This window comes from Centruroides vittatus, unplaced genomic scaffold, assembly GCF_030686945.1.
Source record: "Centruroides vittatus isolate TY-2023 unplaced genomic scaffold, ASM3068694v2 contig_2768, whole genome shotgun sequence".
Lineage (NCBI taxonomy): Eukaryota > Metazoa > Arthropoda > Arachnida > Scorpiones > Buthidae > Centruroides > Centruroides vittatus.
Genome location: NW_027121756.1, coordinates 2,730 through 14,661, shown reverse-complemented (window position 1 = coordinate 14,661; position 11,932 = coordinate 2,730). Strand labels below are relative to the sequence as shown.

Here is an 11,932-nt window from a genome sequence, read left to right as displayed (position 1 = left end):
GTATGTTTCGATGTAGTTTTTTATAATATTACGATATACGAACTTTCGATTTTGTAAATTGTATTATACTAAAAAATAAAGTTTTTCGTTATTCTCCTACTTAATGATGTATTTGTAATGTTTCTGAAAACTAAATAATACTTATTAAATTGAAATCCAAGCTGTACAAAGTACTATGAATATTAGAGAAGACCGTTTTACTATAAATTACTACGTCTTACTCTAATGTTGATTTTACAAAAAGTAGGTCAGACAAGGACCGTTAGACTAATGACGTAGGCTGTTTACATTTTCGGGTTGTATCGGTGCTCTCGCAATAGCGTCATTTACAGAAGTCACACCTACTTTTTTCTGACGCGAGCCAATTAGGAATATTGATTTTTTTAACCAATCAGATGACGGCGGGAAATTTAAATTCGATTAATGTCGATAGATAGCCGTCTAAAATTTCATATTTATTTTAATTTTCTCTCTTTTATTGTAATTTCTCGAGAACTAAAGAATATTCCAAAACAAAGTTGGAGAACCCAACTACTCGTGAAAATTCTACGACTTCACGAAATAGTCCAGGTATTTTATAAGAATTTTTTAACGACTATAGTTGTCCCTCACCACTGCCACTCGATCGCCTTGGACGACTATTTACGTCCCTCACTGTTAAGAGGTTAAATTAATAAACACAAGGTTTTATTATCCTCAAACACACCGAACATGGTACAGGTATACCTCGTCTCACGTCGGAAATTGGTTCCAGGAGAGGCGACGTAAGTCGAATTTATTTGTGTAGTTACGACGTAAGTCGTAGTTTCCACTTACGTCGTAACTAAACGCCAATAATGGAGGAAACGCCAATAATGAGCACTTAAAGACCGCTAAATAAGACGACAACACAGAAACACAGATGTTTTCATGTTTTGTTCTCTAGAATTTATGACGATTATATTAACATTTACTGTAAATGTACATATTTTAATATGATTTTATATGCTTTTAACGCTTTTCTAGTGATATTACGACTTCAGTGTTTGTGGCGGCCGGATTTAAAGTCGAATAAACTGACTTAAACTTAATTTTTATTTTTCCATATACTTTTTTGACAAACGACGTATAATCGGGAACCACGTAATCGAGAGCGACGTAACTCGAGGTATATCTGTAATTATAACTTTCTGTCGGATTGTGCTAACGAGCAATTGTTTATGGTGACACCGTCACAATTACTATTTTCTGTGTAATTTGTTGTAAAAAGAACAGAGTACTCCTATAACGTTACGTAGGACCTACGTAGATTTACAACTTTTATCAAGTTTTTAATTAAATTATACACTAAACAACAATCAAGTATCTGTGTAATGATCTAAATATTATTAACACGCATTACTAAACATTAATTTTTGCAAATACAGTCGACTCCGCATAAGTCGACACCCAAGGGGAAGTGGAAATGTGTCGAGTTATCCGATATGACGACTAAAGCGAAGTCGGAAAAAAAACCATAAAACTACAATTAATAAAATACAGTAGTGTATTATACAGTAGTATAGGCTTACAATATATTGTGTCTTCCATTTACAATTACTCTGTAGATGAACAACTGAAAAATTCGTTGAGTGTTATTTATTTTGAGCACTTAACTGTCTCGACTTTCTTTTTCAACGATCACGAACGCCTTGAAAACATCATCTTCGCAATTGTCAATTGTTGGCAAGTAACGTCTGAAGATTCTTAATGCCTCTAGCGTGAGAAAATGCAAAATTGGATTCTGGTGTGACGTTGATGTAGATTGTATGTTTTCTTTTTGTTTATCTGTTATTATTTTATATACATAAAATGTTAAGGCATTTTTATTAATATGTACAGTAGAGAGTCGTTAATTGGAACACTGGTAATCGGAATCGCCGGTAATCGACACGATTTTCAGTTGGACTGTGTCGTGGTGAATCGAACGTTTTTGATACTAAATTTACTTCTAAAGTATAATTTTCATGTTTTTGTATTCTTCAATATATTTATTTTGTTTGTACAAAATGCAGAAATAATTTTCAACGATACGATAGCCTCGATTATTATTATAAAAATTTTCGTTAGGCTTAAAATCGACGAAAATTCAACACGAAGCGACACGCAACGGAGAAAAATTCAACACGAAGCGACACGCAACGGAGAAAAATTTGAACATCGGACAGATTAATAATTTTTACAGCAGAATTTAAAATGAACAGAACTAGTCTGTACTGCAGCAGCCAGACCTCGGAGCATATTGAAACTTTCCTTTACTGAAATTGTTATTAAAATGAAGATTAAACATAAGACAGTCTTTAGTAGCAAAATAATGTAATGTAATTACGAAATACAGTGGAATCTCGCTTAACGAACATAATTCGTTTCAGAGTTTTACTCGTAATGCGAAAGATTCATTAAGCGAAACAATTTTTCTCATGGAAATTAATGCAAAATACGACAATGCGTTCCACACCGAAGAAATGCTCAAATGTTTTATGTGTAATGTTTATTAAAAAAAACAATGTACAATATACACTGTTACTAAGCGTGAATCGTCATCATCTTTTCTTCTAGCGCGGAACGAACCATCCTGGAATGAGGATTCGATTTGCAGAAACAAAAAAAGAAAAAAAAATCACAGCTATTTAATATGAACAGAACTAGTCTGTACTGCAGCAGCCAGATCTCGGTAAAGGTTATAATTAGATATCAGAAATTAATTAATTTTACTAGAGGTAGGCAGTTATGTTTCCATCTCGTATTAAATTTAATAATTATAAATAGTTAATTTTTAATTCAGACATTTCTAAAATTTAATTTGGAATCGGTCATTAAACTTAATGACCCAAGAATTTTGTCATATCGTTTGGCGTGTTTATTATATAACGGGCTATGGTTGTTGATGTTTATAAGTAATATGTGTGAACACAAGTTTGAAAAATATGTGATTACAAGCGACACGAAGATGCTAGCGGAAGGAGTGCTAAACACAGACTGGTGGAGCAGGCCGCATGCGCACAATTCGGGACTTCCCCTCTCCTCGTCACTCGTTATGCGAAACATCGCTCGTTAAACGAGGCAAATTTTTACAATTTGTTTTGCTTGTTATGCAAAATACTTGTTGTGCAAGGTGTTCGTTAAGCGAGGTTTCGCTGTATGAGGTTTACAACAGTTTTGAACAGGAAATTTCATTTATTTATTTAATAGTAATTATTGCAGTCCGCCACGCCCTTCGGCAAGAAAAATTTAAAAAAAATTACAGAAACAAAACATTAAAGTAAAACTTAAATTAAAATACAAAAAAGATAGAACTTGACTGCGGAGTACAACAATAGGAAGACGAATGCGAACAAAAAATTCATAAAGCCAGGAATTCCAGAATTCATTTACCGTGCTCCCTTCACTAATTCTTCGTTCGAAACAAGCCTCGGACAGATGCAAGGTGGAATTCGTACACACAAGTGATTTCTGCGTATTATGCAATCATTAAAGCACTCTCCATTCCTCCTTAGTGTGTGATCAGGACACATCTGTTGACTCATTACGGAAGAAAATTCTACGAATGAGGCATGTAAGATTCGATGTATTATTTTATATAAATCGAATAATTACGTCATACAAACTTACCAGTGACGTAAATCAGACAGATCAACAGCAGGATCTTTATTTTTTCCATAACAATTACGCAAGTTACCTGGGAATCCGATAAGTTTTCGAGAAAACGAATGTGAGTAAATGTTCTGGCATGCCATTTATATAAATCTCTCATCCTATAACATGTAGCTTGATTCCGATATAATAGGCGGAGAATTTAATATGTGAAGATTTAATTGCACAGTTGAAATTACACAATGCATGCAAACAGTTGATATAGTATTGGATAGGACTAATTATTGGAAAATTACATTATTAATTAAAAATTATTACGATGAAATTTAGACTTTTATGTGTAAGAATGTTTCGTGTTATAAAACTGTTGTTCCACAAAGCTAGCATCTGTGATGTGATCTATAAATTTAAATGAGGATGTTTGTTTGTTTGTTTGTTCGCTATACACGCCAAGACTGTTCGACCAATTGCTACGAAACTCGGAAGTTTTGTTTTAATAACTTCTAACAGAGACCATGTCATATAACCATTCGAAATTATGAATTTGATTTTTATACATCGATTAATTTCTCCTTATATTCGATCGCACATAGCACTTTCCTGCGTGGAATGTAGTAGTGTTTTGCTTCTGTACATTGTAACTTTCTTGTTAGCAATAGCACCGTGCCATTTCCATTTCTCTTCCGGACTTTCATCTATCTGATTGCGTTTTTTAGATTAAGAAAGGGCAGCGACAGATATATACGACAGTGGGAGATTTTATCAAATTTCATTATAATAACTTTTCTATAAACGCAATATTTACGAAAACATACTTTCCACGTAGGTTTTGCAATATGCTATCAGATATCAAACACTTTATTATCACATAAAACGAATTATTTTAGCATTTTAAAGATTTTTTTTTAAACTAGTTATAAGAAATCTTTCAAACGTTAAGGTTAGCAACTTCGATCTCATGCAGAGCCATTAATGGCGAACTAATATTAAGTAATAGTGGTTGGCCATCCTTTCTCTCTGAAGTGGTTCAACGGCTACTTTTGGTGTAATTACCTCGAATTTTTTTTTAACACTCCCTTCTTCCTATCGGACTAGCGATATGGTAGTATTAGAATCTGAAAATTACATAATACAAGGCTATTGGCGAGCACAAATTTTGACTTAATTGGTTTCGAGGTTCCCGAGTTTAATTATTTCGTACGTTTTTAGAGAAATTTGATTGGTTGGCTAATAACCGTTTGATGTTAGGCTGTGAATGGTACAGTTTCTTAAAGTTAGTTAGTAAAAAATATATGTGAAAATATTTAAGATATATCTTCAATTGTTGCCTACTTGACCAATGGAATTGTGCCATTTCGTACCATCCATGTATCGCGGTAAACGTGACAATGATAGACTAAGATAACCAAACTTTTTATATGGTTTTCGTTTTAATGTTCGTTATATTATAGTATTTAATTTATATAACTACAAAGGTTATTTACGTAAGGGTTTATCACACCGAGTGACTAATCTAATACATTTTAAAAAATTGTTCATTCTTCCACCGAACACAATTTAAAGAATTGTTAAATGTGGCAAATTAGGTACTTGGTGTGATAAATCCTTGCCTGAGATAACTTTTGTAGTTATATAAATTAAATACTCTAATATAATATAGTAGAAGAATTAGAAGTACGAAATAATCTTAATCTTTGCTGTTGTTAGTTTTCGCCTGAGCAACGTCGGGCTCATCTGCTAGTTATTTAGAAAACAGATGTTTGTAGCTATTTTACATAATTTTACAATTAATGAAGAGACTCATTAATTAAGTAACGACTTTCTTAATTGTAATACTTTTATCGAAACAATGGGAGGAAGACAGACAAAAAATAAAAACGTATCGACTAAAATGTAACTTATATAAAGGATTATAACTTTTGTGGAATTTTCGATCTGGCAGGCGAAGGTGTCGATAGATACGGAACACCAGGATCTTCGATGATAAATCTTGACTGTAGAAATATTTTATTCAATTGTTTTTCTTACTAAGACGTCTTGAAATCATCGAGAGAAAATACCTGCATATAACTTTAATGCTTACATAATAATGGTTTTAAACATACTAAAAATAATTAATAATTAATTAAAATATTTTCAAAAGACTATTCCACTGTTTTCTTCGACTGCTTCAGTTAAAGAAGTCAGAGTATTGGCTTCAGTCACTCGGAAGGTTTGTCACCACTACATTAGTATAAAGCTGTTTTGACGTTAGACAATGCAGCGAATATTCAATAATTTTAAAAGTCTTAAGAATATTTGTAAAAATATTGTTTTATTGTTATTTTATTTTCTCTGCTTTAACAGTTTGTATCTCTCCGGGATTGTTATTTTCGGGAAAGATCGTTTTTCTGAATAAAAAGCTGTAAACAACATTATCGGCGTTTAATTTGAACTAATATATTGTCATAATAACCGTAGTGTTATTGGCAAGTTCTGTATTGTAAACAGTTTAATTCTTCTCGATATGTTATATCCTTTATGAAATTACATCGAAATATCAAACGGCATAATTATACGATTGTGTTATAAATAAATTTTTGTAACAAAAGACTAATTGTAATGATATTCCGAAGTGTTTTGTGAAGCATTATTCTTCATTATTTAGTAAATATTTTTTAGTAAAACATGCACTAAAAACTCCAGTGTTAAATTGACGAGTGAAGCTATTATGTCAGAAAAATCATTTATTAAAGTGTAGAATATTTCTTGCTTATAATAAACTTTAGTGGAAAAAATTTCACACGTTTTATAAAAATTAAATTTCTTTAATATTTCTTGATACCAATTTCACAAAAAACAAGATATGATCGAAAACATATGAAAACAATATGTATATTATCCTCTGTTTTTTCCTTTTTTATCGGGAGGTTTGGGACATTGACAAGGAGGATTGGTCATGCAGAGTTTGCCTTTAGCCACTACGCATATCAGATAACATTCATTTCTAACCTGTTCGGGTGTACAAGTCGGGTACCCAATTATGGTGGAAAATCCTGCAAATAAAACAATTAGATTCGATACATTACATCGCATAATTCGTATCTTATAAACATATATTTATAAGAAGAATCTTTCGTGAAAATAGTCTTACAACATTTAATACACGCAAAAATTCTCTTGCTTCGGATTACTTTCTACGAAAGATCTTAACAGAAATGGTTAGTAAAATTGAATAACAGTTATCTGCAAGTTTTCTGAGTTAAAAAAGTAAAGAATATCGAAGCATGATTGAGAAAGAGGAAACAAACGACACTAAAATATATTTAGTGCGAGAAAACTATTATCTACTCCTAGTTCAATGGCAAATATCCGGATAGAACGGAATAAATTGGGAAGATCTAACTGTTAACTAATTATGCAAATAGAATGTTTGGAACCGAATATTAAACTGTAAAAATTTTCAAGTTAGATAAATACAGAGTTAAAGAAGTAGTATAATTCGTTGAGTACAAACGGCAGATGCTTCGGGGAAAAACCTGTTTACAGTCAAAACTATCTTGTAAGTAAATGGCATTTAACATCTCCACGACATCGAAAAAGTTCGAAAATTAAAAAAAATTGTCAGCCCTTTTGGTTTTGAGCAACAGTAAAAAGTCAAGCAAGTTCATCTATATTTCAATTGTCTACATAGACATTACTAGGACTTTACACTGGTGTTTAGATATTGACACAAGAATGAGACTTAGTTCAGAAAAAACAAATTTTCTTTATTATATCACCTATAGTAATTTTCCCTGTACACATATTACACGTGTTTCGGGCTTGCATGCCCCTCATCAGCAGTATCACTACAAAACACTAAAAACTAATAATAATAAAATAAGATTAGTGAAAATTAGTGTTTTGTAGTGATACTGCTGATGAGAGGCATGCAAGCCCGAAACACGTGTAATATGTGTACAGGGAAAATTACTATAGGTGATATAATAAAGAAAATTTGTTTTTTCTGAACTAATTCTCATTCTTGTGTCAATATCTAAACACTAGTGTAAAGTCCTAGTAATGAGTAATGTCCATGTAGACAATTAAAAATAATTTTAGAAATGAGGACTGTAAGGCAATTATAATTACTTGGTCTATATTTCTCTCACTCTTAAACTGTTCAGACCCTACATCTTAGAGATTAACACAAAAGAAAATAGAAGTTGGGAAGAACATCAGTAAGACGATGAAGTTGTGACGAGGAAGTGAATATAGAAGAGAATGAAAAAATATGTAAATAAAAAAACAAAGAGAAGAAAGTTCAGACTGAGAGTTTGCTCGGTGTCATCTAAGCAAAATATAAATTTTAATTATTGATAAATATCTTTCTATTTTATCAAATGCACTTTAGAAGATAATTATTCTTGAAAATACTTTCAAGAATCTTTTCGTTAAGATTACAAACGACAATATTACAACTTTACTTACCACTAATAGAAATTAGGAAAATCAAAAGCAGTGCCTTCATTGTGTTGCGAGCAGCCTGATTTTCACACGGCACACCATTTTATATAGCAAGTGGTGACGACGTATAATTAGTAAAGTCAATGTTAAGTTGTTGATGAGTATGTATAATTTTCATTTCGTCCACTCATCCGCTCCATTTAAACAACAAGAAATTGCTTACCAAATACCGTAGTGACGGAGGTAATTATTAAGTATTTTCTAGAAAAACGAACGGAGCTTTGAGGCATAGTTCTCATGTTTTGGCTTTACACGAAAATGCATATGCGGTGGGAGACACTCTTCTAATGTTTTGTGTAAAGCGGTTTAAAATCCTCAAGTTTACTAAGGACTACGGATCTAACGTCTTGACCTTCAGGAGGTTTCAATCAGAACAGAGAAAAGCTTTTATCTTTTATAAGGATCACTAAAGCCTAGTCCTGAATTTCTAATCCTGCAGCACCGGTTATAGCGAGAAAAGTCTCGCTTAGGGTTTCTCAAACGGGATCCCGGGATCCCGGTTATTTTTTTAACTCGGGAAATTTTTCTTATCCCGGGAAATCCCGCAAATTTCTTAAAAATTTACTTTTTTCTTATTTTATGTTAAGGTTGAGGAAATTTTGCAAATAGAAAGTATAGTTAACTCATAAACTGTCAGAATAAATTTGTATTTATTAATTTTAAACCTACTTATTAGTTTTTTTAATTTTTGCTGTTATGGCACGTCACAAATGGTCAATAATCAAAACGTAGCTTATTTGTGGGAGGACACTCAAAATTCTTTACTAGTAATATCTGGAATAAGTGTGCTTATGCTGTCTTAATTTTTAACCATGCCCAGTAGATTCAATGACTGCGAAACGCCAGGTTGTGCAAATTGGACAAGGATACAAACGAGTACGAAGTCTGCAAGTATAAAGTTTTTCTTCATAATCCTGATTATTAAAGACAAACGAACTGCCGAATTATTGGGCTATGATGTTTCTATTAAAGCAGTCGAGGTAAACAAATCAAGAATACTAGAGAACAAAAGAAAAACTACAATCTCGAAAAGAAACTAGAAATCTTTCAGGATACAGGTGAAAAACACATAATATTTGTCTTCTCTTAACTGCATTAAACCCGATTCCAATCACATCAATTGAATCGGATAAGATATTTTCGGTAGCAAGACTTTTCATTACTAAAATAAGAATAAGATTGAGTGATCGGAGTATTGACCATCTTTGCTTTTTTAATATCTTATAAAAATTTACAATAATATCTTGTATTATGTTTAATAACGAAAATTACCTTATAACTTAGAAGTTTGATCTAAATTCATTTTTCTTTAAATTTTCAACTCAATTCAAAGTCATTTTTTTGTTGTTGTATGCAGTTTCCAGCAAACTTTAATAAATTTTTTCTATTTGTGAAAATTTCTACGTAATCAAAGGTAATTTTTAATATATATCTTACACAGCATTATTAATATGATTTTGGAGGTTGCAGAACGTATTAAATTACTTTAAAAAACGAAAATTAATTATATTATTTGATTTAATGATATTTTGTATATCTTAAAAATAATTCATTTTGTCCCGGGATTTCCCGGGATCCCGGGAAACAGTTCACTTTTATCCCGGAATCCCGGGACAAGCAAAAGACCGGAAAATGAGAAACCCTAGTCTCGCTTGATCCTTACTTGAAATATACCGCCGCCAGATTCTTCATCAGAGAAAATGATATTAGTATTGGAACAGTGTTTTCGTCATATGCCTATTATGAGTGAATGGTGCCCTTCACCAACCTTCCTCATCCTGCTGCTCGATCTGCCATTCCCCCTGTGAGCCTTAATCTTACCGACTATGGGATATATACCGATGTTTCCAAGACTGAAGAAAGCGTAGAAAGTGATCTCGTTCTTTGGCTCTCTACCATCCGGACTCCACTGTGTATTAAGCGTAGCTTTTTGCTATTCACAGAGCCATTCTGTGGTGTAGAGGAATCGCCAAAGACCTTAAACAGCTCCTACGCTGTCTGGGCTATTCGAAACGGGAGCAGCTTGAGTTTTCTTGGCAGGAAGACTTTGGATACCGTTATTTCCTCTCGAAACTATTACTTCCTCGATTGAAGGACATCAGAGCATCCATGAAAACGAAAAGACTGACACTGTTTCAAGAGAGGTTGCCGTTGCTGCCAGTAGCCCGTTTGTTTATGAGATCCTTCCTACAAGGACTGTGAAGCAACACATCTGGTAAGTAAAGATAAACGAGTAGCGACAAGGATGGGAGTCTGAAGACCGTGGCAAGATGACTCGAAAATTTATCAAGGAGCATTTACAGAGGAGCTGGTTTAGACCCACGCATCGAATTGTGCAGTTTGTTTCTGAACATAGCCGGTTTAATTCCTATTTATATAGGTTCCGAAAGAGGAACACCTTTTTATGCCCGGTCTGCGAGTGTCTCGATGTTGTCCGGCACTACATCTTACACTGCTCTATGTTGACAGATATTAGAGTGACTCTTCGAACGTTACTCGTTATGAGTAATTCTTCCTGGCCCTGAGAGTTACACCATATTCTCAGAAACGAAGATAAAATTTAATATTTACTAAAACTTATTACGCTGTATAACATAAGAACTACAATACGACAGCTCTGTTTCATTCCTCTGCATAAACAATACTCGTATATTTGCCGTGACATATAATTGTTTACTTTTATCATCTAGAAGTTCTCTTATTTTATTTCCACTCTGTAAAATGTATATACTGTTAACTTGGGTTTGTAAACTCGAGTGTTCTACTCTCAAATGTAGTAATTTTTTTAGTTCTATATCTATGTTCATCTTTTGTAAGCAGCATACGTTACTTATCTTTTAGTTTTGTATTTTTGTACATCTATTGTAAATAATTGTGTGACAAAGTCTGTGACCTCTGCATTGTACCTGGTTACGCAAAAGCGGTACCGAGAAGAAATAAAGCTAAAACAAAGGAATAAAAGTCCAACTTCGTAACCGGTAAAAACGTCAAGAAACGTTAAAACATTCACACTTGTGGCTGGCTGTCTACCAACTGTCAAAACAAAAAGAAAAAAACTTTTTAAGGCTTAAAAAGCTTCCTGGAAAAAGCTTAAAATTTATCTAAATCTAAAATTTAAAAAAATGCCGCAGAGATCAATATAAATTAACAGCAATTGGAAACTCGATTTACACGTAGCGCCCCACCGGCTTACAACCGGCCATCCACCCATAGACTTTCCACGAACTTTGACCCCAAATATCTGGGCCTTTAGATGGAATTTCAAAATTCCGGCTCGGTCACTACATCGACCCTACCCAGTTGTACTGTACACATTTGCAAAAATTCATGTTTAGTAATGCGTATTGGCAATATTTAAATCATTACACAGGTACTTGATTGATGTTCAGTGAATACCGGTAATTCGATTAAGAACTTGGCAGAAGTTGCACATCTACGTAGATCCTACATAACGTAACAGGAGTACTCGGTCCTTTTATAACAAATTTACCGAGAAAATTGTAATTTTATCCGAATTTGGATATAGGACCAGAAATTTCAATTGCGAGTAGTGAAAATCTGCTGAAAAGTTACGTATTTTTAATATTTATTTAAATAGAAAGAAAATCTCGTCGAGAAAGCCGACGATTTTTACTTAAACAAGAAATGAAGACAATGTAAATTTAAATTTTAAATGTAGCGGCCATCTTCCCGATCGAGGGAAAGAATCGTTCTTCCTAAACACAGTTATGCAAGAATGCGTTTGTACCGAAGAACAAATGGACTCTTTTTTGGACCATCTTATCCATTACATTTGACGATAACTTTATTATTAAATACATAAAATAATAAT

The 11,932-nt window shown here is 33.0% G+C and overlaps 1 long non-coding RNA gene across 1 annotated transcript; it reads right to left on the bottom strand.

The window, feature by feature from the left end:
* Positions 1 to 3,253: 3,253 nt before the first annotated feature.
* Positions 3,254 to 3,731, bottom strand: LOC136972047 (uncharacterized). Its single transcript, XR_010880272.1, has 2 exons — positions 3,631 to 3,731; positions 3,254 to 3,559 (listed from the first exon to the last, which is right to left on the bottom strand). It is a non-coding gene; the product is annotated as an uncharacterized lncRNA (long non-coding RNA).
* Positions 3,732 to 11,932: the final 8,201 nt, after the last annotated feature.